A 25698-nucleotide genomic window follows, 5' to 3' on the forward strand; every position below is an offset into this window, starting at 1 on the left:
TGTATATAACAATGAACAAAAGTAGACATGATCCCAGATTTCATGAGTTTATAATTTAGTGAGAAGATGGGTAAAAACCTTTATGTGATTATGAATTATAACCCAAGCTATGAAGACAAAGAACAGAGAGGAGAGAGAATGACCCTGTAGCCAAATGAGTCTTTCTAAAGATCAAATCTCATCATCATGCTTAAAGTTTTTCATTTAGTCTGCTCTTGCCCACAGGATTAAATCTAGATCCGTGAAAGTGGCTTGCAAGGAACTTTATGTCTGTACCCTGACAACCATCCAGCACAATGCCAAACTCCTAGAAGCTCAACAAATGTTAGTGGAATGAATGAATGAATGATGAAACTTAAAAAAAATTTTAAATTGAAGTACAAGTGACATATAAAAATAGCTTAAGACACATCATATTTACTTGCATTAATAAAGTTGGTGCATTTTGAAACAGATTGCCAGACACTTCATTACAAGGAAAAAGCATGCTTCAGTCAATTTTTGAACTCAGACTGCATTTGGAACTATCTTTTTGTCCTTGAAAACACTGATAGAATTTTAACTGATATATCAGAAATGTGCTATTACTATAACGTGTAAAACATTGCTTTGTGTGTGTGTGTGGCAGGAGAAGTCTGTAGTAAGGGTAGTGAAAAACAGATTGACATTTGGTCATTATTTCTTATCAAGGGTGTTTTACTTGTAATGCTATTTGACAGCTATATTCTAGGTCTGACAGCATTGAACCAGCGTAATTCCCACTGAACTGCTCTAAATAGGCAGTATTGCAATCAGTTTAACAACCCCTGGAGGCAATAAAATCTCTCCTTTGAACGAATACTCAAGGGGAAGAAATCTAAGATTTATAAAGGGCAGCAAGTATTCAAGAAAGGGGCAAAGTTTATGTGTGAGCCTATAATTGATGTTTCCTTTGTTGGAAAAGAAGCTTGAGGATGCTTTAAGAATTAATCTTTAAGAAGTTCTAATCTGCACTAACAAGTGTGTTCAGATGAGTGAAAGAGATGTGATTCTGAGAGTTGAGTTGCTTCCAGCCAACTATGAAAATTTGGAGGGGTCATAGAATTATGAGAACGACACTTTAAACTGGAAGACTTTAGCCATGTCTCTTTGATGTCTATGCCAGAGGGTCACCATCAGTACAGACAGTGTTGATTAGGCTTTAGGATTGGCAAATGGTTTATACTTGCTTAATGCTTCATATGTATATACCTGTATGAAGAAAATTTTGGTCAAATGTAGAATCCTAATTCTAAATGAACTTGGCAGTTTTACTTCTGTTGGTAGTAATTAAAATACCATTTAATCAGCATTTAAATTAAGACAGCCCTAGCATTAATTCTTTGTTCCTGCCACTATTGGCTTGTATCCTTGGGGAGATCATACCATCATTCACAGTTTTCCCATCTGTAAAATGGAGATGATCATTCTTACCAGCTGGGGAGGTTTGAAAGTATGTAGCTTAAGAAGAGCACCTAATTCGGTGTGGGCCACAGAGGCAGAGCTGACTTAATCGAGGTCTTATTATGTGCTAAGCAACTATGAGCTTCAAGCCATTGGATCCTTACAGTAACCATTTCATGCTGGCAGAGTAGTACAGTAGAGAGGGTGCTTTGAGGGCAGGGATACTAGGAGAAATATGTTGGGGATCTATGATCAGCTTGTTATTTCTCTGTCGTGGACCCAGTTGCTAGGGAAGTAGCTTTGTCCCTATCAGTGGACTCCATGGAGTTTTGTTCTGAAACTGGAATTCCTCTGCACATCATGGTGTGATTGTCTCTAGAGGGTAGTGGGGGAAGGCGTTACCATCAAAAGTCCAGTGGCATCCTTACCACCACTCCACTTCAAAAACTTTTTTTTGATTCCAGTAAACATACAGTGTTACATTAGTAACCTGTATGTTACTAATCACTTCTTAGTGATTTAACAATTCTGTACTTGGTGCTCATCAGGATACATGTACTCTTATTCTCCTTCACCAAGGTCCCCCATCCCTAACCCACCTTCCCTCTGGTGACCATCTGTTTGGCCTCTGTAGTTGAGTCTGCTTTTTGGTTTCTCTTTTTTTCCCCTTTATTTGTTTCTTAGATTCCACATATGAGTGAAATCATATGGTATTTTTTTCCCTCTGACTTACTTCATTTAGCATTATATCCTCCATCCATGTCATTGCAAATGGCAAGGTATCTTTTTTTATGGCTGAATAATATTCCATTGTCTATGTGTGTGTGTTTGTGTGTGCGTGCCTAGGCTCATTACTGATTCCTCCAACCCTGGTTGTTCTTACCTCACCATTTACATTCATGTCATTGGCTGCAATTTTTGTGGGACTAGCAGGACTAGGCAAGGGGGTAGACTTCCCATGCTTTCTTTATTTTATTTAATTTTATATTTAAAAAAAATTTTAATGTTTTATTTTTGAGAGAGAGAGTGAGCGGGGGGGGGGGCAGAGAGAGAGAGAGAGAGAGAGAGAGAGATGCAGAATCTAAATCAGGCTCCAGGCTCTGAGCTGTCATCACAGAGCCTGACCCGGGCTCAAACCCACAAACCATGAGATCTTGACCTGAGCCTAAGTCGGACTCGCAACTGACTGAGCCCTCCAGGTGCCCCCCATGCTTTCTTTATATAAATAGTTCTTTCTGCCTTCCTGTACTGTCTATTTAACTTATTAGATTCTTACTTATCTTCTGCCTCTTAGCTTAAATGTTATTTCCTCCATTAAACCTTCCTTGATTCTTTGAGGCCCCTCCCATGTACCCATGTAGTATAATCAAGTATACTATACCATAGCATCTGTCCTTCTGCATTGCTATTGTGGTGGTCGTATTTCCACTGGTCAGTAGTATGTTTCTTTATTTCTGAATGTCTGAGAGGACTGTACCTTCTCACCCTCTTGAAGTGAGGTGTGGCCATATGGTTTGATTTGGTTGATTTGTGAGCAGAATTTATGTAGTTACCCTGCGCTCAAGTCCTCCTGTTTTCCTCTGCCATGGAAATTCTGAAAGCATGTGTTGCTAATGGAGGTGCAATGATGAATCACTGTGTGGAGGACATCTGGCATGGAGAGCTGCCAAAACATACAATAGATACTGCTATGGGATATATATACCTTTGTTGTCTTTTAGGCCATTGAGATTTCTGGGATTGTTGGTTACTGCAGCATATCTTTTTTTTTTTTTTTTTTTTTTAAGTGTGTGTATTTATTTTGATGAGGGGGAGTTGGGGGCAGTTGCAGAGAGAGGGAGAGAATCTCAAGCAGGTTCTATGCTGTCAGTGCAGAGCCCGATGCAGGGCTTGAACCCATGAGCCATGAGATCATGACCTGAAACAAAATCGAGTCAGACGCTTAACTGACTGAGCCATCCAGGCGCCCTGCAACATATCTTGACTGATAGAGCCATTGCTGGGCCATCAACCTGCTTCCTCCCTTGTCTGTAGGTCTTACTGAGGGGAGTAATCATCTCGTTCACCATTCCATCTCTAGAGCCTTGTTACAAACCTGCCTGAAATATGGTAGGCAACTAATAATAAATCATTCGTGGGATGAAATAATAATTCTATATCAAGGGAGGATCTATCTGAAGATTTCATTTCCACAGTAGCCAAACCCTTGGCATGGCTCTGATGTGAGGAAAAGTGATAAAGGAATATTATTGAAGGGAAAAATAATGATCATTGTTCCCTATCTAAAACCTTAGAAAATAATTTATTTAGAAAAAAGATCTATTTTATCATTGAAAAAGAGCTATGAATACACAGATACAATGCATAGTTATCTTTATTTATAGATAAAACAGTGAAATATGCCAAGAATTAGAGAAAGAGGCCTATGATAAGTCATATTGAAACAGTTTTTTACTAATTATTCATTCAGCATTGTTTGCTGACTGACCTTATGTACTGTGGTGGATGGGAAAAATACAATCTGACACTTCTCCTTGAAGGGCTCACAGTCAAGTAGAGGGTAAACAAGAGACCATGCTAAGTAGAACATAGTGGAATAAGAGGAATAATTGAAACACCTTGGGAAAGAGTACAGAAGAGCCTACATTATTTTGGAGTTGGGAGATGATGAATTTACAGAAGCAACATTTTAATTGGGTCCCTATACTGGTATAAACTCACCTTTCATCTCCAATGACCATCCTCTGTGTTCATCTTCAGCCACTCCCATGGCCATATTCTAGGCTTTTTCATCATCCAGAACTGTCCCATCTCTGAAACCATAAAATCATAATCTCACTCCCTGACCAGACCAACCATTCTTTCCAGTTTGCTTGTTCACTTATGATCAGTTACAACTGTTCCTTCAAACTTCTCAAGATTTTCATTCTCCAATCATCCAATCTCTTTCTGGGGGACCTGGGTGGCTCAGTTGGTTAAGCATCTGACTCTTGATCTTGGCTCAAGTCATGATCTCATAGTTTGTGGGTTGGAGTCCCATGTCAGGCTCTACGTTGGCAGCACAGAGCCTGATTGGGATTCTCTCTTCCTCTCTCTCTGCCCCTCACCCCTCAAATAATTAAACTTAAAAAAAATAATAAAGTTCTCTCTTTTCCCAGTGTAGACTGCCACAGATTACCTTTGGCCACTCTCTTGCTGTTATCTTTAAATCCTTTACTCCTTTATTGTCCGTTTGTGGGTTCTATGGAGCCCACCTGGAAAATTCCACATTGGATCAAACCACTTGTGGCCATCTCCAAGCTTATATTTAGATTGCTAGCAGAAATCATGGGTATATTAGAGACATTTAAAAACCATCCTCTCTAGCTTTAATTAAAACCTCAACATTTCTCAGTTATCCGCTTATGTTTCCCCACTTAACCTTCTTCCCAATCCTCCATGACTATTTCAAGACTTTTTTTTAATACTCTTGAATCTTACCACCTTTTACTACATGTTCAGCAGATGCCTGTGCCTGTTAGTTTTCAGAAAACATATAAACCATCATATAGGTTTAACTTCTTGCAGTCAAATGTAAAAAATTTACTCATGGATTCCATCATCCTTTTCTCCTTGTCCATTAAAAAGAAGGAATTGGGATTCTGTCTATCTTCGCTAATAACTTGGGTATGGATTAAAATACCAGGTTGGGGGAAAGAGGGAAAATGTGCAATAAGAAAAGGATCTAGGAAAGCACCCTGAAGAATAGCATTATCTGAGAGAGATGGAAGAGGATGCCGCAGGGACAGAGAGGGGAGAGGACAAGCAAGGAAGTGTCATGTTAAGGGGGACAAGAGATGAGTGCTTTCTAAACAAAAAGAAGAAAGAATATTTCCAACCTCTAAAACCGTGGAGAAGTCAAGGTAAAAATGAAGACGTATCTTTCAGCTTTGGCAACAAATAGGCTCTTAGGGACCTTGGTAAGAGTGCTTCATTGGAGACACAGGAGCAGCAGCCAGGCTGGAGTGGGTTGAGAAGTGAATGGCAACTGAGGAACTAGAGATTCCCATTCTAGAATTCCCTGTAAAGAAGTTCAGCTATGAAGGAGAGGGAAGGGGTAAATGACTGGAGAGAGTTATGGGGTAGATAAAAGCTATTTGTCTTCTTGATCATTGAGACTTAGTATATTTAAATGCCCATTGGAAGAATAGATATAAAGGGAAAGACTAAAGAAACAAAACAGGATAGGACACTTGATAGAGTAGGTCCATGTGGAAGCAGGAACGAGTAGAATACAAAGCCTTTTTAGCTTCTTCTGTAATGTCTACTTGGACTAGAGTATCTTGTTTCTTCTTACTCTAAATAACTCTTTGATGCTTTCAAGTATTACCTTCATTCTAATGGCCTCCAAACCTATAGCTTCGTGCAAAATCAGTCTCTTGAGCTCCAGATCCTTTTATCCAGCTGCCTAGCAGACACCGCTCTCCAGCTGCAGGCACCTTGGGCTCATCATATCTAAAACAACTTACCATTTCTTCCAAATAGGATTTCTTTGAAGGTCTCTTACAGCATGAAAAGGCACCAATAGCCAACCAAAATGCTAGTAGACATCTTTGATTCTCCTTTACCTTCCCATCATCTCTTCCCACTTTGTTTCCCTAGTACATTCCAGATCCTTATGGAGCTTTCCCCTTTTCCAAAAAGCCCTCCTAGCTCCTGCAAGTCAGGAGCAGGCATTCTTCCTACATGTCCTCATTGTATCATGTACATCCTGTGTTTCAGCACTTACTACTTTATTTTCTAATGGTCTTTTTGCTAGACTCTAAACTCTACATTGATAGACATGACTGCATTTACTTCATGGTCACAACTTCAACGCTTAGAACATAGTATTGCATAAATAAATACTGGAATGAATAAATAATTGTAACTGGTAATAGTTGCAATATACCATGTTAAGGCATTTCTATATTTAGTATCCAATTTAATCTCCGTATATAACCTTGTGAGGTAGGTATTACTTTCCCTGTTTCATTGATGAAGAAACAGGGAGTTCAGAGAGTTTAAGTGTCTTTGCCCCAAATCCTCCACCTATATCTCACTTTCTTGGTATTTATCTCACAGCATATTGTCTACCACAGGCAAGGAGATGTGACTTGGGCTGATACTAGTCTGAGACAGCAAGGTTTCCATGTGGAATGCCAGATACTTTCTGATAAAAAGCAAACAATATATATTGTTTTTTTAAACAAAAAACTCTGTGGCTGGAATATATATGTATATGTGCTGCCGAAGCGAGCACTGGAATATATATGTATATATATTCCAAGATCTCTGGGAGATTGCTAGTGGAATGGAAAAAAAAAAAAAAGAGTGCTGCAATCAGGCTACATGTAATATTAGGATCCTGGCTGCTACCTCTGTGAACTCAGGCAAGTTTCATAACCTCTCTAAGACTCTGTTTTTTTCAAACAGGTACTGTTCTTTCCAATTTATATCTTATAGGTGCTTTTGTTTGAAACCTTTAATATAGTGCCTGGCCAAGATTTGGTTATTAATCAGTGTTACTTACTAATACCATGGTCGTCACCCTTGTATTATTGGTCAGTTCACTGGTGTACAAGCAACAGGACAAGCTTGTCACAAGCTCTTGTTTCCTAGTGTAGGTAAGGACTATCACCTTGAATCTCCCATTGTCTTGAGTTCGGGACCATTGAGGCTCCCTTGTGCAGGATGACACTCAGGGGAAGAATTTTGCTTCACAGGCATCGGATAGTAGTTGGTGGTTCCAAGGAGGCCAGATGGGGTAAATTGGAGCCTGTGGGCAAGCTCCTGTTCAGATTTTGATTTACAAATTTGCGGGAAGCGTGGAGGAGGATGTATTGGGCTTAGAGGAGAAACCAAAGAAAGGTTTGTCCAGTAAGAAATGAGAGGTGAGACAAATAAAGCCAGAAAAAATTAAAAACAGTAATAGATATTGATTGCTTGGTATGTGTCAAGTACTTAGGTGTATTAGCTTACTCAATTCCTGTAGTAATACAATTGGTTGTGATATTATCCCTATTTTGTAGCTGAGAAAGTTAAGTAAGTTGGTCAGGGTCTCCCAGATGGAACCGACAGGAGAGCACATCTGGGGAGTGGGGCCCAGAGCAGTAAGAGATGCTTGAACATCGTGTCCGGAGAACACCCTTGAGCAGGATGCTTTTGTTTCTGCGGCTTACACAAACTGGCTTTCTGTACCTGGCCTCACGCAGGCGGTCCCTTAAAGGAGCCAACAAAACTGGTTGCACATCTCATTCCTCTGGGATCTTGTTAAATGTACTGGTACCCAGGTCCTACTCCCAGAGGTTCTGACTCCATTGGTCTCAGGGAGGTCCAACAAATCCATGTTTTAAACAATAACCTCAGAAAATTCTGAAGCACCTGGTTCCCTGGCAGGTCTTGAGAAATCACTACCTTGAAGCTACCCACCAGCTGGAGGCAGTGTGTGGGCTTTATGCAGGCATTTACTCCCCTAAGTTACCCACAGCAGTCCTCACTAATGAATTTATTGATTACCTAGTTCTGGCTGGGGAAGTGTTGGAACCATGCCAGGAGATTCCCTTGGCTTCCTAAATCCCAGGCTGCAGAATGAAACCCGCATTAATAGCCTGCATGCATAGAATGCAACGTGGCAGTAATTTGGGTTGTGAAAGGCATTCCTGTTGAACCGCCTCTATTCTCCATAGAGTGCTGCTGGTCCATTAGGTTAGCTTGAAATCCTGAATATCGGGCTTGAGTTTCTCAGCAATCATTTGTGTTCTACACGAATAAAGAAGCAATAAGCATTTTGTCTGCAGCAAGTTAAATCATCCTGAGGGAGCAGTTTACATCATTAGAATGTAATGAAATAAGTTGTCACCAGCAGCTGCCAACAATATTTCTGGTGACTTAGAAAACGGTTACATTTAGCAGACTTTTTCTGAGTTTTATTTACTTTTGTACATGGAGGGAGGCTGGTTATGCTGGCAGACTGATTTTCTTTCTGATTTTGTGTACTTTTAATAATGGTTTGTCTGGGTAAGGATGGACAAACCTAGTAATGTACTTGATGAAGTGCTCGATGTCAAAGCAATAATTTAATGCTTCCCTAGGAGGCTTGAAGAGTCTGCTCTCCTCAAAGATGAAGGGTGTGGTGTGCTAAATGCTATTTATCACCAAACTTCCTTACCCTATTTTGAGGCACAGCAGTAAACTCTCTTAGCTGGGGAAGCCTGTGCCTCTTGAAGTCCAAGTTTTCCTCATTGTCACCTGCACTGTCTCCACCCTGGCCCCAGCTACTACAGGCGTACCTTGGATATATTGCAGGTTCAGTCCCAGACCACTGCAAGAAAGCCACTATTACAGTAAAGCGAGTCAAATAGGTGTTTTGTTTCCAAGTGCATTTAAGTTATGTTTACACTATACTAAAGTCTGTGTAGACTCTACACAGCATGTAAGAGTGTAGAGTATGAAATAGTATTATGTCTAAAAAGAAGTACATGCCTTAGTTAAAACATACTCTGTTGTTAGAAAATGCTAACCATCATCTGAGCTTCTGGCAAGTTATGATCACTGATCACAGATCACCATAACTAATAAAATAATAGTGAAAACTTTGAAATACTGCGAGAATTAGTAAAATGTGACACAGAGAGAAGTGAGCAAATGCTATTGGAAAAATGATGCTGATAGACTTGCTTGGTACAGAGTTGCCACAGACCTTCAATTTGTTTAAAAAAAAAAAGGTATCTGTGAAGCACAATAAAGCAAGGTATGCTTGTGTTGGTCCTCATCTAATAAACTGAAATAAGCTCTTAACTGGTCCCCCTTTCTCCCTTCTTGCCCTTCTATACACAGTGCTCCATTTGGTAGCCAAGGTGATTGTTCTATACATAAATCCGATCATGTTTAGCTGCTAATTCCCCAGCGTTTAGAACACTCTGGGACATGGTAGATGCCCAGTCATTATTTGTTAAATGACCAAATAACTGTTCCTCCCCTGCTATAACTTTTCAGCTGTCCTTCTTGCCTTCAGGATACAGACCAAACTTCTTAACTTGGGTTGTAAGACCCCTGCCTACTCCCCCTCCTTCACACACTCCTCTCTGCTCCAAACTCCCTTCAGCTCCTGCACTTTGCCATCCCTTTCTGTCTCTTCTCTGTTTTGTCCGCCCACATACCTTCCCGTCCCTGTCCACGTATCTTAAAGGAGTAATTAATTTACATTCTTTGATCTCAGCCTACCTGTCACCTCTTCCAGCACTGTGTTCTCTGATTCTCCCAAGGTAAAGTCGCTTGGGCTTCATTTGTGAGCCTAAGTCCTGAACTCCTCCAGCAAAGCTTGATTCCACCTCGCTGTAATTGCTGGTTTCCTTGTCTCTGTGCACAGCTAGGCTGTGAGCTCCTTGGGTGCAGAGATGATGTCTCTCTCATTCACCCCTGTACAGGTTCTATCAGCTACCACAGGTCTTGGCCCCTAGTACAATAAATGCTATTGCCGATGCTGAGTGAATGACTCAGAAGATATTAACAGCTTAGGGAACCTAAGGAATAGATTTGATTTTCCTCTTGGATTTAGTTGAAGAAGATCTGCAGATACATGCATAGGCTCTCGGAGGGAGCGGACTCTGGCTGGGCTCCCTCACTTGCCGCTTGTGCCATCACCACTCTGCCCCAAGGTGCTGTTAGTCCTCACCTGGATGAGAGCAGCAGACTCCTAACTGGCCTCCCCCCTCTCTTGTCCTTCTATATACAGTTCTCCATTCAGTGGCCAGAGGAGTTGAAGGTAGAATGTTTGAATGACCTGTTCAAGGCCTTACAAAGGTTTAGTAGGAAAACCAGAATGAGAAACCATTTTTAAGGAACTGTTTTCTTCCGGCTGCTCTATAACCCCATACCTCCCCTAATTAAGTCCAGTTTGATTCTGATTCATACGCATTTCTTAACATAGCAATGTTACTCTAATTCCTGCTGCACTTTTCCTTGAGGTCTTGGCACAAGTCTTAGGGATCATACCTTGTAATTCTGGGGATGTCTGCTTAATAAGCAACATTCTGACCTTACCCAATAACCATTCTTAGAGAGATTTCACTGACAGGAACATATATAATAAACCTTAAATCTGCAGAGTACTTATAAAGGCTTAATACCTCAAAATCTGTATTTTCAATAAGTGGTGTGTGTGTGTGTGTGTGTGTGTGTGTGTGTATGTATTTAAATTAACTCAGTCTATGAAGACACTAGTGGGAAGGGGAGGGAGCTGAAGATTGTTCAATCCCAGAAGCCTGTGCTATTGCGATAATTTTACTAAAATTAAAATTAATTTAAATTTATTGCCTGATATTGTTAGCTTGTTTCTCTCAACACTCAATGATCCCAGTGGCAAAACTTTTCCAATTTTTTTTGGTGCCCATTTTCGCTACTCCATGCACCCACCATCTTGTTTCCTTCATGCAGTTCCTTTTCTTGTTTGTTTTCTCAGCCTGCTGTTGCTGTGTTAGGGCACGTTATAGAATATAGTGGCATTTTGTTTAAAAAAATTTTTTTTTCAACGTTTATTTATTTTTGGGACAGAGAGAGACAGAGCATGAATGGGGGAGGGGCAGAAAGAGAGGGAGACACAGAATCGGAAACAGGCTCCAGGCTCTGAGCCATCAGCCCAGAGCCCGACGCGGGGCTTGAACTCACGGACCGCGAGATCGTGACCTGGCTGAAGTCGGACGCTTAACCGACTGCGACACCCAGGCGCCCCTATAGTGGCATTTTGAAAGGGGGAAAGTAATTTTTGTTTTGGGGGTAGTCTCAAAGACTTTTTCTTCCTTCTAGCTATTCCTCTAAAACCTTTGCTGTGTGTTTACCTGCAGTTTTATACTGACTCCATTTTCCTTGTCCCAGAAATAGCACTTGGGGCTGCAATGTGGCTCTGGGTGCACATACCTAAAAATATTTTTTGAAGAAAATGCAGAGTTATTTTTAGGGTTGAGGCCCTGTAACAGTCACTTGGACCTGAGCTTGGCAGGGTCGAGGGTGGGAGGGCCGAGGGGAAGGTGACTTTAGAGGCCAGCAGATAGGACAGCCTTCAAGTAGCAGGCGACACATTCCTGGAGAATCCAACGGGACAGCCTCGCATGTAGCTGGCTAAGCACTCGGGTCTCAGCACTTCTTTCCCAGCACTCCCTTCTCAGGGCCATAACTTTTGTTTCTTTTTTCTTTAATTTTTAATTTTGAAATAAGTTCAGATTTATAGAAAAATTACAAAAACCATACATCCTTACATATCCTTCATCCAGATTTTTCAAATGTTAACATTTTTACCGTATGTTTTTTTTTTTCATTCTCTTTCCAGGTGTGTGTGTGTGTGTGTGTGTGTGTGTGTGTGTGCATATGTGCACGTGCACACACATTTTTCTGAATTGTGAGAGTAACTCACAGACATGAAACTTTACTCCTGTGTATTTCAGTGTGTTTCCTAAAAACAATGACACCATCTTAACTACTGTATAATTCAAAATTAGGAAATTAACATGGAGACAGTATTATTTAATCAACAAACCCTATTCAGAATTTGTCAGTTATCCTATTAATGTCCTTTATGTTGAAAAGAAAAAAAAATCTGGTTCAAAATCCAATTCAAGATTAGTACTTGAATTTAGTTGTCATGTCTTTTTAGTTTTCTTTAATGTGGAATAGATTTTTTCTTTGTCATGACTTTGATATTTTTGAAGAGTACAAGCTAGTCATTTTTTAAGAGCCTCAGTTTGAGTTTGCTTGGCGTTGCCTCATGATTAGATTCTGATTATACATTTTGGGTGGGAAAATGAAGTAATGTTGTGTCCCTCTTAGTGCATTTTATTGGGAGGCACTTGATGTCAGATACATTAATGGTAATGTCTCATTAATGGTAATGTAGGTTTTGATCACTTGGTCAGATTTGTCCATCATATTTAAAGTTAATATTTCTCCTTTGTTAATAAGTATCTTGTGGGGAAATACTTTCAGACTATGCAAATATTTTAATTTCTCATTGAGTTAGAACCCACTAGTTTTAGCATTCATTAATGATTGTTTCCTGAAATAATTATTACCACGGTAGTTGTCAAATGGTGACTCGGAATTTCATTATGCCTTTTGTGTTTATTAGTTGGCATTTTACTTTAAAGAAAAGCTTTCCCTTCTGATGGACTGATACTTGTATAGTCTCACATACTCTTATGTTCTATGGGTTTTAATATCTTACTGTAATGATTTACTTTGATGTTCAAAATGACCCAGATTTAGCTAGCAGGGAGCCATTTGAAACTGGCTTCTGGGTCCTTTTGACATGGCCTCGCTAGTCTTTGAGTACTTTAATCTCTGGTATAGCAGCATGTTCTAGGCTCACCTTGTACATATCCTATCCCAGCCCTGGAACGAATTGTTTCTTCATTAGGCCCTAATTCCCTTTGGTGAGGAATGGCACTTAGAAACCAAGGCCTGGGTGCTAGGGATGTTCATCAACACTGAGATATCTTTTCTTCTAGTTGCTGTCACCAGATATCACTAGGGTACACGCACGTCCACATACACATATACACACCCCTATATACTTTCTATTTCGATCCATAGGGGTTAGCTTTTGCTTAGTTAGTTTACAGGACAAAGGGAAAGGAATTGCTATTTTATATGTGGTTAGCACTTAAAAAAATGTCTAGGACTCATATTTTCACCAAGTGAAAAAATGACTAACCTTTTCCTCCCCAATTCTTGGACACATTTCACACATTTATTTTAAATTTGTGAACTCTAGCACATGTGCTACATAGAATACCAAATATAGATTAATACAAGTGGCCAGAAACAATAGGAGAATAAAACCTTACTGCTTTCTAATGTGGTATGTGATCGTGCCCTCAGCGAGGCTGGTGGGATGGGAAAAGTTTATTTATTTGGACATAGGTGGTCAATGCTGCTCTGGGAAGAGCAAGTACCAGTATTGTATTTAGATACATATTATTATACCACTGTGGTTCAATAATGTTGGCTAATATTGATATTCAATTAAAAATGTTCTTTGGTGAAATATATAGAGCATTTGATATGCTAACAGGCATCGCAATTACAAGAGAAGGATATAGTGCAAGGTTTCCCATACTAATGTGCAGAATCTCCTTTTCGTGTAACATTTAGGTAAATTTGTGTCCCATGAAATCCATGTTGGGAAATGCTGTTATACACTCATTGACTCATACATGGAGTCATAATATTATGACTGACTGAAAGTGTGATTTGTCCTGAATCCCTGGACTCAGTTCTGATGAAATGGTTTGTACTTTCTGTAGCTAAAAGAAGCCAAAACAAACAAACCCAAAACAAAAAACCAAAAAACAGTTTGTGAGTTCCATTTCTTCTCGGCCTCAAATTTCTGTGTGTCCTTGATCAAATAGAAGGTTCTGTGTTTTCATGTCCCTATATCAGTAAGGTGGTAGAGATGGTTAAAATTTAGCAAATGTGATAATGACTCTGAATGTTTATTTCTCAAAAAAAATTTTTAATGTTTTATTTTTGAAAGAGAGAGAGGGTGAACAGGGGAGGGGCAGAGAGAGAGAGGGGGAGACACAGAATCTGAAGCAGGCTCTAGGCTCTCAGCTGTCAGCACAAGGCCTGACATGGGCTCAAACTCACAACCTGCGAGATCGTGACCTGAGCCAAAGTCAGGAGCTTAACTGACTGAGCCACCCAGGCACCCCTGAATGTTTATTTCTGGTAGATGTACATATCTATTATCTCCTAATTCCCTAAGGGTGCCTGTCCCAACTTCTCCCAAAGCTTGTTGTGATCCCACCTCCGGAAATGAAATTAGAACATTTTGGAAAATGCATATGAGAGAGAGGGGGAGAGAGAAATATGACTCCCATACAAGTATTCCTGCTACACATCGTTAAAGTAAATGCCACTGCATGTTAGAATATCATCTATATACCTTTAAAAAACAGCATTTATTAGAGAAATTATGAGTTGATCTTCTTAAGAAATCCACAATTTTTACATTGTCTTCGTTTTTCCAGAGAGCCACAGAAAAGTTCAAGTTAAGCTAAATTTTTTTGCAAGTAGATTACATTATACAAATATTTTAGTATGTTTTGCGTCTAGGATAGTGAAGCTGACCATCAAGTCTTTTCATACTGGTGTTTTTCACTGACTGATAGATGTTTACTAATGCTACTAAGTATATTTCTCCAACATTTTTAAGAATCGTGAACAACACGTTTTGGGTCCCTGAATGGCTTTCAGATCTGTAAATCAATCCCATGGATCATTTTAAATTACTAATCATAAGCAAATAGATAAGCAAGAATGACTATAAATTGGGTTAATTACTGTAGCTCAAGTTTTAGCTCATAATTTTGACTTTCAAAGGCTACACAAACCAATTTTGTACTCTTAGATTATAATGAGCAGTCTTTATTCTTTAATCAGCTCGTCCCGTATCTAGCTGTCTAATGTAACATTCCTTTGAAGTCTGGAAAGATCTAACATAATTGAAGAAATGTCGAACTACTTGACTCTTTTTTTTTAATATAAAGGAATTAAACATTAATCAGGCTTGCGCATCTCAATTAAGCCAATTAAAATTATCACAGAATGCAGTGCATACCGCAATAGGTAGCTTTAATGCTTGAATACATTATCAACTTTTACCTAATGCTCCTATCTTCATTATGTTTGTTACTCAAAAAGTAAATACAGACCCGAAGTCTGTATCAGAAAGTCCACTAGTTAACAGGATTTGGCAAAGTCCTGGCGAGAGAAACATTTACAATGGTGTGTATTCAAATACCGCTGATGGTGCTGGAACTTACCTTAAATCTTTGTGCCAAGAAAGGAGGTCTGTAATTATGGCGGTGCCCGGCGCCTTCACCCAAATAGCCCATTAGCTATTCAATTTGCTCCCCTAACAACTGGGAAGCAATTTTGGTCTTGCAGGCTATGGTATATACACAAAGTCCATATAATTACTAATAATTTGTAACAAGTGTTAATTGATAAACAGCTCCCTCTGGTAGCTTAATTAAAGCTGTAGGATAGCTAGGCGATTTACAACTGGGATTGATCTCAATTAGTCAACAAAATCTGTGTAGTCTGTTCAAAGGAGAATAAGGAAATTTAGCCTAGTGAGGCTTTGGGGATTTTGTCTTGTCTTCTCTGTTTCTTTTTCTTCAAGAAGAGAAATAGAATCAGAAGAGCCGCCTTGCTCTGTCAGAAGCGATCCACCTAGCTTATGCAGTGCGTTAACTTGTAGGCTCTTCAACATTTGTTCTTCCATTTGTTTATTCTGTCAGGTTACTGAAAAATATTCAAGCATTTGCTTTTATTACACCCAGTGGTACACATTGCTGAATACCAACCCTGAGGGACCTAAAAGGAGAAGGAAAAAAACAATTTTAAAAAATGGCAGGTTTTGATCTTGCAGATCTGTTTGCAAACTGGCATTTTGGGGCCGTAATTAAAAGGAAGCCCAGGGAAGGTGGCATGGGGGACCCACCAGAGACTCGGCGGCCTGGGGATCTTGTAAAGCCATCTTGGCTGCTTCAGGACTCAACTTATTTTATCATGTGGGCTGATACAGTAAAAATCTAATCTAAGCATTGCTAAAATCGCCCCTATGGAATAGAAGAGGAAAAAAGTGTCATCTGTGCTCAGCGAGATCACAGACTGGCTGCAAACAGCTGCTGAAACATTAATTAATATGTTTGCAAATAAATTGTGGATCTGTACTAGCTGAAATTGCTGTTATAAACAAGCTGGGATGCTGTACTTTCCAGATTTGCTTGCATTTTAAGATTTTTTTTTTTTCATATGCTGTAAAATCACCATGGCCCAGATACTGTGTGTTTACTTCTGGAAGCTCTGAGCCACTGTACTCCCATTATCTCATGGATACTCAGCTTGGAGGCAATTCATACCAGTTGTGGTACTTTTGAAGGCTCTACAATACTGTGTGAAAAGGTCTGCACCTCATTTAAGTCAGATTTGTTAATCAAAGAGAATGAAATATTCTACAGAGCAAATGGATGTGGATTTAGTAATTTTGTAATTTTAAAGCATTTTGTAAGTGTCACAGTTGCTTAATTTGTTCTAACTAGGCTGTAGCAAATTCTAGTTGCTTTGACACTTAGAAGATTAATGTTGATTCCCAGTGTTTACTCATTGTCCAAAAAAGTGATAGGATGTGAAACTAGAACAGAGAATCTGGAGAGCTTATTTTGCCAAAATTTAAAGTTATGATGCTCTCTGTTCCCTGTTTCTTTGTCTTTTGTTACTGATTTTAACTCAATAAACACTCATGAGCCTACTCATTTATTTAAACAACATTTATCAGATGCCTAGTATAAGCCAATTATTCTGTTAGGTGCTGGGACTATAACCTTGTTCTTAAAGGGGCTTATGGTCCAGTGCAGGGGTCAACTGATATTTTTCTTCCTAAAGGGCCATATAGTAAATATCTTAGGTTTTGGGGCTTGATGGTCTCTGTTACAGTGCCTCTGCTGTACAGTAAAAGCAGCCATGGCCAATATATAGATGATTGGGCATCATGGTATTCCAATAGAACTTTATTTAAAAAAACAAACAGTGGCAACCTGGATTTATTCTTGGTCTGTAGTTTGCCAATCCTTGGTTTAGTGGGAAAGAGTCAAGTAAAAAGCCAAGATGTGGAAATTGCTTTGAGAGAAGTAAAAAACGAACAGCGAGAGCCCATCCTTGAGACTGTCATTAGGAAAGGTTTTATTAAAGAGCCGTCATTGGAGTTGAGCTATAGAGAACAATGAGGGTTTCATTGGGCAGTCTGAAGCAATGAGGTACAAAAGGCGTATGAATGGTAAGAAGAGAATGAGACAAGGTATGGAGGCCGAGAAGTGTAACTTAAAATTCTGCAGAATGGGAGCAAGACATGAAAATTGAGGTCAATCAGTGGGGACCCTTACATGCCATGCCAAGGGTTTTGGAGAAGGGTGGGCAGAGGAATTGAAGTAGAGTCAGAAAATCGGGTTTCTAGTGTGCTTTCTTCCAATTACCAGCAGAGGAGGAAAAGAGTGTCTGTCTCCATGGCGCTGCTGATTGGGCCTGTATTGAAATGCTGATCTCAGGCTGACATAGCCCTGGTCAGATTCCTGATTGTGTCCCTGAAGACGGCAGGTAAAGACCTTGAAGGTAACAGTGGGACAAGGCAGCAGCTGGATTTTGGAGACCCTCATGATAAAGCTTAGTTGGGACTTACTAGTTCAGTTCTAAAGACGGTGAAACCAAATCCCCAAGAATTTGCATGAATCACTTACCTAAGGCTGAGCCTGTACTAGAATCGAAGTTTCATGGCTTCCAAGCAAGAGCCCTGTCACACTCCACTACCTCTGTACTAACCAGACAATGCTAGCCCAGGATCATGTTATTCAAGTGTACCATAAAGCATACATGGAGTCAGAGGGCAGAAGTGGTATCTGGGGTGGTGGGCGGAACAACTCCAGGAGAGCAAAGAGATTGCCATAGTATGTCTGACCTTGGTTTCTGGCGCTGAGAATCAAGTTATACACAAAGACCTGAAATGGTTGTCAAAGGCTGTGGGGTAGGGGGAAATAGGGAGAGGTTGGTAAAAGGGTACAAATTTTCAGTCATAAGATGAATATGGTCTGAGGATCTAATGTATAAGATGGTAGCTATAGTTGATGACACTGTATTATGTAATTGAAATTTGCTAGGAGGGTAGAGTTTAAATGTTCTCACAGACGCACGAAGATAAATATGTGAGGTAACAAAAGTGTTAACTACATTAGAGGAAACCTTTCACAATGCACATGTATGCTCTAAATATCTTACAGATATTATCTTAAATAACTTATAATTTGTCAATTATACCCCAATAAAGCTGGGGGAAGAAAAAGACCTGAAATTTCCAAAGACACGGTTGTCCTTGACATCAGGCTTATGTTTCTATATTGGTATCATTTATGTGCTTCTAACCCATCAATGTTTGCAAATCCCTTTAAAAAACCTGTTTATAGTTACATCAGTACCTGATTAGAGTTACTGTCAATACTATCAATGCAATGTCATTCCAGGAGAAATAAGTTTTAAAAATCTTATGAATGACTCTCGTCTTCAGTGGCAGTGAGGTATGGAGCATGGAATTAAGAGACAGCACAGTGGGTCTAGGCTGGGTTCCTAAACCTGCCAACTTTAATACCTTTGTGCAAGACTCAACCTCTTTGGGAATTTTCTCATCCAATCCATTGAAAGGGCTATAGACATTTTTGTAATAAAAGGTATTATTTTTACTATCAATTTTAAGTGGTAGTTTCCCAACTGAAACTGAGAAGGAAGAGACTGTTGCTCTGGGCGGTTGGCACTGCCTGTTAAGGATGGTGCGGCTGAGCTAGACCACTTTACTTCCCTTGGGAAGTCCCTCTTCCTCAAGGTGAAGACGAGAAGGTATCCTTTGTATCTCTGCTGGATCCTAAGCTTACTTTTGCTAGAGGACCTGTTACACATTTGTTTACATAGTTTTCTCTCTCATTATCTGGGAACTCATTGAGAAGGGTGTGCTACTAACCTTTGGGTCTTTTCAGAGTGAGATAAGTGGAATTGTATGGTATGTGAATCTTACCTATCCAGATGTATCTAACTATACATAGTTGTGGGGGTTGGGGTGGGGGTGAGAGATTGGTTGATCGATTGAAGTAGGGCAAATAAGGGATGCCACTCACCATTGCTTTTAATTAGTCTGTGGTCCTGAATACACAGTATTTGGGAGGCCATCACCTTTTATTTTTCGTTCTCTCACACAGACCCAATGTCTGTGTTCCTCTTGGAGTGTGAGTGTATTGCTGTGCCGGGTATGATTCCTGTGTTTAAAAATACATATTTTTCCAACAACATGGCTGCTAACCTCAGCCGACTACTTCATCTGTGCTCGGGGAAATAGCTGCAATCAGTTCCAGTGCTGGAAGAAATACTTATTCTGTTGGAATTAATGAAAGATGAGGGTGTCAGTCTCTGATGTAAACTCCCCTGAGACATGTTCAAGGGTAATTTTGACTATGTCATGTACCTCACCTTTGCCTTCAGATATGAACTGTTGGGTCTCCACAACCTGGCAATATTTTGGGCATATCACATAGCTTTTCCAGCTTCTAAAGCTCACCTTTGGCTTTAGAGTTGTCTCCTGTGAAGGCATTAAAATGGCCAGTCTAGTTCAAACCACAGCTTCATTCTTTCCTTCTTTTCTCCAGTTCCAAACTTTTCCCTTCCTCCACTCCCCATCAAGCCTTAGCCTCACTAAAAAATCCATAGACCGGTGGAGAAGATGTGCGGTATTTTGTTCTTTCACTGTTACTCTGCCTTGCTCATCTATTCTTGATGTTCCTAGTTCCTCCTGTGCTAGGGCAAGAATGAGATGAGTTAAAAGGGCACTGCTGTACTTGATGGGTATGGATGAAGTCTGGCTGTGGTGCCTTCCATGTGACAGATAGCTGAAAGTTGGTGTTCTTATTCTGGGAAGTTTCTGTGGGTACTTTGGAGGTGCCTGTGGGCATCTGTGGCACTTCCCTGACACTCGCTGTTGAAAATGCATTTTCTAGCGCAGCTCTTACAAGTCTTTGCTCCTGCTTAGGATGGTAGATTGCCAGCCTCATTCTGCTGGTAGTGTTCTACTCTGGCAGGTAACCTCCTTTGGTATAGAAACCTTTCTAGATCGTAATGAGATGACCCCTTAGTTCAAAGGAAAGCTCAATATCCTTGCTCCACCTAATTCTGGAAGGATAAACCACTCATGCTGCTGTATTTTCTTGTCACTGTGGTCTACACAAGTTTTCTTCAGCCTGGGACTCTGTCAGCGTCTCCCAGGAATTGCCCCAGGCTCAGCTCTGATCCAGGGACGCTGGAGAGTCCCTGCAGCTCAGCATCTCTGTTTGAGATTAATGTGTCAGTGTCTTCTCTGGAAAACAACGCTCATTCTCTACGAGAGATTTTCCTGAAACTCCTTTCTCACTTGGCTTAGGAGAGTTGACAGCTTTTTACTTCATTGGCTCAATCTTCATTTTGAATGTCTTGAGTTCTCTTGTAAGCCTGGATTTGGGTTACAGAACTAGGGTTTTTATTTTCTTAATTGTTTAATTTTTTTAATCTTGTAAGTATTTGAAGAATGTATATTCTTCAAATGTTTTTATATCAGCTGGATGCATATTTGTTATGTTCTGCTTTGGCCTTCAGTTTAAATTTCAAGACAGTTGGAAAATCCCTTTCAAAATTTTGTTAGAGTAGCATGTGAGTTTTTTTTAGCTTTGAATACTAATTTTAAGAGCCAGACTATGCATAGTTTTTGCATAGACATAAGTGCTCAGTACGTACTTTAGAATTGAACTATGGCTATATCCATACTTGAGGTCATGTCCAGAGAAATCATGTGGCCTCCAGAGAATCCTGTGCTGGTCGAAGATTAATTCTTAAAATGGGAACTATCCTTTCTGCTAGTTTACAGAAAAGGCCTGCTAGCATAATGCTGTTTCCCTTAATTTGATACAAATGTATGTTTTAGTTTAAAATACCATGATTGTTAGTAATATGTTGATCCTAAGATTTGCCAAAAAAGGCACAAAAAAGGAAAAATTTCATAAAATTTACTGGTGAATTAAAAACATTCTCCTCAATAACATATAGCAAATGGATTCCAAGTAATAGTGATTCTCCCTTACTTTGATGCAAATGTATAGTTTAGTTGAAAATAGCATCATTCTTAGTAATAAAACATTAGAAGCATTTTTATTAAAGTCAGGAACAAGAAAAATTGCTAATAATCATTGTTATTATTTACCATTATTTTAAAAGTATTGTACTAGCAGATGCAATTAGACAAGAAAAAATTTGTAGAAGACTTCAAAAGTCATTATTTATATTTGATATAGTTATAGATCTTGGAAATCCAAGATAATACATGGTGGGAAAGTCTTCAGGCACAATGAGAGAATTCAGTAAGTAGCTACATTTGTAGTTAATACACAAAAATAAACAGTCCAGAAACAATTAGAGGGTGGTAAATAGAGTGGGATAAAACAACTCACTTACCAAAGCTGTGAATGTGTTGAGCTATAGAAATGAATTCAACAAGGAAGGTTCAGGAAATACCCGAAGAAAACTTTAAGCTTTCTCAAGGGGAGAACATGATGACAGTTTGCTATAATTGAGAATAATTACTGTCTTGGACCTTTCTGTCTCTGAGGTACAAAATCACAATTCAACAAAACAAACTTGGCGAGGGACATGAGAGAACACTAATAAATGGAAAAACAAATTTTGTTATTCCATAAGACTGAATGTTATAAACATGAAAATTCTCCCATGGCTAATCTAGATATTCAAGTAGTTCCAATAAAATACCAACTTTTTGTGATCTTGACAAAATACTACAGTCATTTGGAGGGGAAAACATGGGGAAATGCTAGGAATTAGAGAGGACAAGCCTTATCAGATAATAAACTGTATTATAGATCTATAACATTTAAAACAAAATGAAAACTCCAGATAAAAAATTAAATTCATATGGTAATTGTGGATAAAAGAGATATTTCAAATCAATGCTAAAAATACATTTATGAAAAGGTTTGGAGACACTGGGTAGCCATTGGAAAAAAATTGTTTAAACCGTATTTCTACTTCATTTCTTATATTAAAAAAAAAAAAAAAATCAATGAGGTGCTTGGGTTGCCCAGTTGGTTAAGTGTCCAACTTTGGCTCAGGTCATGATCCGATGGTTGGTGAGTTCTAGCCTCACATTGGGCTCTGCATTCACAGCTCATATCCTGGAGCCTGCTTCAGATTCTGTCTGTCTGTCTGTCTGTCTGTCTCTCTCTCTCTCTCTCTCCCCCCCTCCCCCTCCCTCTCCCTGCCCCTCCCCCACTCATGCGCTGGCTCACTTGCTCTTTCTCCAGAATAAATAAACATTAAAAAAAGATGAAAAACTTCAATATAAAAATCACACCGTAAATGTTTTAGAGAACTAATGGTTGAATTTTTAAAAAATAATTTTGAGTAAGATTACAATATGAAACAAACCCCAAAATCATAAAAATAATTTGAAAACACAGATACATTATACTTTTATACAGCAAAAAAGCCATAAACAGCAATACAAATGAAACACACAGTTGGAATACATTTTCTTATAAACAGTACTTTCAAAATATTAAGGAAAAGGCTACCATGACATTAGAAAGATGTATGAAGTTGCCAAGAAACACAGTTGAGGAACCTCACTCATAATAAAAGAAGCACAAAGTAGGACAGTGATACACTTTTTTAACCTATTAATTTGCCAAAGATTAAAAAGTGTTGAGGGCACCTGGGTTGCTTAGTCAGGTAAGTGTCTGACTTGATTTTGGCTCAGGTCATGATCTCATGGTTTGTGAGATCGAGCCCTGCACGTGGTTCTGTGCTGACAGCACGGAGCCTGCTTGGGATTCATTCATTCATATTCTGTATCTCTCTGTCTCTCTCTCTCCATCCTCTCTCTCTTCACCCCCCCCCTTCCTCTGCTCCCTGTCTCAAAATAAATAAATACACTTAAAAAAAAGTGTGATCATTTTCAGTGTTGGTATAGATGAAGGAAAAAAACCACGCATTCATGCACTGTTGGTAGAAGTGTAAATTGCTGAAATGTTTAGAGGTTACTTTGGCACAATTTGTCAAATTTTAAAATGCATATATTCTTTTAGAAATTTCACTTCTAGGAATTATGTATATATCATGTTTAACATTGTATAATCCTATAGATACACATAGAGAGATCTAATATATGTATATATTGCAGATAAGGTTGCAGCATTGTCTTTGATAGCAAAAATGTTGGAACAAATACCTAAATGTTTATCAAGTGGGAATAGGTTAAATGAATTAAGGTATGTTGATATTAGTATCCACAAAGAAGTTTGAGACAAATAAATATAGACGTATTACTATTCAGTGATGTCCAAGATAATAAATTATCTGACAAAAGCAAACCACAGGAAATCATATCCACTGTGACCTGATTGGTGTAGCAAAAAGAAAGAAAAAAGATATTCAAATTTTGTGGGTGTGTATGTATTTAAATACATAGGTTTTGTATATAGAAAAACTGTAAAAAAATCTTATCCCTGAGAATGGGATTGAGTGACTGGGAGGAAGAGGGTCTTAAAGAAATAGTTGAGCTTTTCTGCAGTGTTTAAATATGTTGTTTTTGTTTTCCATGATCCATATTACTTTCATAACTTACAAATAACTTTATAAAAGTTCAAAAGTTAATAAAAGGCCAGGGTCTATAGCAGAGGCTATAATAGTGCCCTTCCCACATCACTTTCACTTTCTGCTTTGGTTCTCAGTGCCTGACTTCAAGCTTTCAGCAATTGCATTTTTTTTCCTGAGGGCTTTCGCTGGCCCCTGAAGCCCTCTGCCTACCATACAGTATAGGCTGGAAATACCAAGGAATGAGTGCCCCTTGGAAATACCAAGGAAGGAGCAGCTTCAACCAATGACTGACAGGGGAGTTGGTGTGTCAATACTTCAGTTCCCACACTGTGTCAGAGTGTCCCCAGAGGAACTAAGTTCGATCTAGCCAAGGTGGTAACTAGTTGGATGCACACTTTATTGGCTCCCTTTGCTTCCCTGTCTTACTTCCTTACCAGTGTTTTCTTTACATTCCAATAAGCTATAAGCACTCACATCCTTGGTTTATAGTCAGCTTCTGGGGCAACTCAGACTAGGACAGGGTCAGGGAGTGATGTGTTCAACCATTGAGCTGAATGGTTGAGTAGTTTCATCCAGGACCATTTCGTGTAGATATTACCCAAGCGTGAGCATCTATAAGCTACTGACAGGTGTTTTGGTTTGTGGAAATTATGTCCTTTATGCATTAAAAAGCTCCTCCTGTTGCCAGGCTGGTGGGCTGAAGAGTGGGCTCCTTTTGGTTTCTCCTTCTGAGTCTTCTGGGAAGATGAGGTAAGCTGAGGATCTGAAGAATCAGACTTGAAGTAGTCAGAGAACTTACCTGGGTGGTTTCTTGGCATCTCCCATTTCCGTGAGCAAAGATGTTGACTCTATATAGCATGGTTGGAAGAGAGTGAGTGAGTGAGTGTGTGTGTGTGTGTGTGTGTATGTGTATGTGTATGTAGGTATGTATGTGCATGGAGGGCGGGGGGCTAGTTGTGGAATCTGGGGACCTTTTCCACAGGCTGTGGTGGAGGTGTTTGCCCCAGGTCCTCAGTGTCCCAATCACAATTTGGTTTTACCCACACTTGTGTTCCACCTGGATTTATAGAGCTGTCAGCTTATAATTGGACTGAAGGGCTGAATTCAGTTATGGAAACAGAATTTTATTTGGTTCTTATGTTTTGAACAGTTGAATGTTTACAGCTGAGTTGGTGAAAGGTTTTTATGCTATTGGTGTCATGAAACATTTTATAGGGATGGATAATTGAGTTTTTATTTTTACTAGAAAATAATGTTATCAGCTTGGCTTCGGGGACCAAAACAGGGAAAAACTCCATTAATGACCCAGTAATTGTGAAAACTGAATAGAGACAAATGCAGGAAAACAACAAGACCAGAGAAAGCAAAACTAATTTTGATTCTTCTGTAAAATTCTGACCGGAACAATGAAACAGTCAAGGACATTATAAATCCATTCATTTATTTCAAAATTTGCAAAACAAATCCCTTCTTACACATAGTATTTGTACAACATGAAATTATTATTCAATAAGTTGACATTTTAAACCTATTACTGCCTAAACCCATCTATTACTGAGCTACTCAGAGCACTAAGTTAACATTTACCAGAACATTCATCCTCACATCATGGGGAGATCAAGCTGAAATCCTTTATTTCATATTCAGATCTTGCCAGGTCAGGATTGAAATCGGCTACCTTTCTGATACTTTACTGAAAAGCCACTGTGAAATCCACAAAAGAATTATTATCAGGTTACTGCAGTTATTCAGCTAGATGTTGACTTTGATATGTCAAATCTCTGATCTTTAATAGAAAATTGATGGTCGTGCCCTAAGGGTCAGCCATATGCACAACCAGGATAGGCCGAGGTTTGCATTAAATTACAGCCAGTCTTGTGGTCTCATTCCCTAGCTGCCGAAGTCAAACAAAGCAAATGGATCCCTTGCTAGTTGGGTCTCTTCATTGTTTAGTGTTGTCATATGGATTTAATTCTGTAATGGGGGACTGCTGGGCACAGTCCCCTTATTGAAATCAAAATCTGCCTT

This window comes from Leopardus geoffroyi, chromosome C1 (assembly GCF_018350155.1).
Source record: "Leopardus geoffroyi isolate Oge1 chromosome C1, O.geoffroyi_Oge1_pat1.0, whole genome shotgun sequence".
Lineage (NCBI taxonomy): Eukaryota > Metazoa > Chordata > Mammalia > Carnivora > Felidae > Leopardus > Leopardus geoffroyi.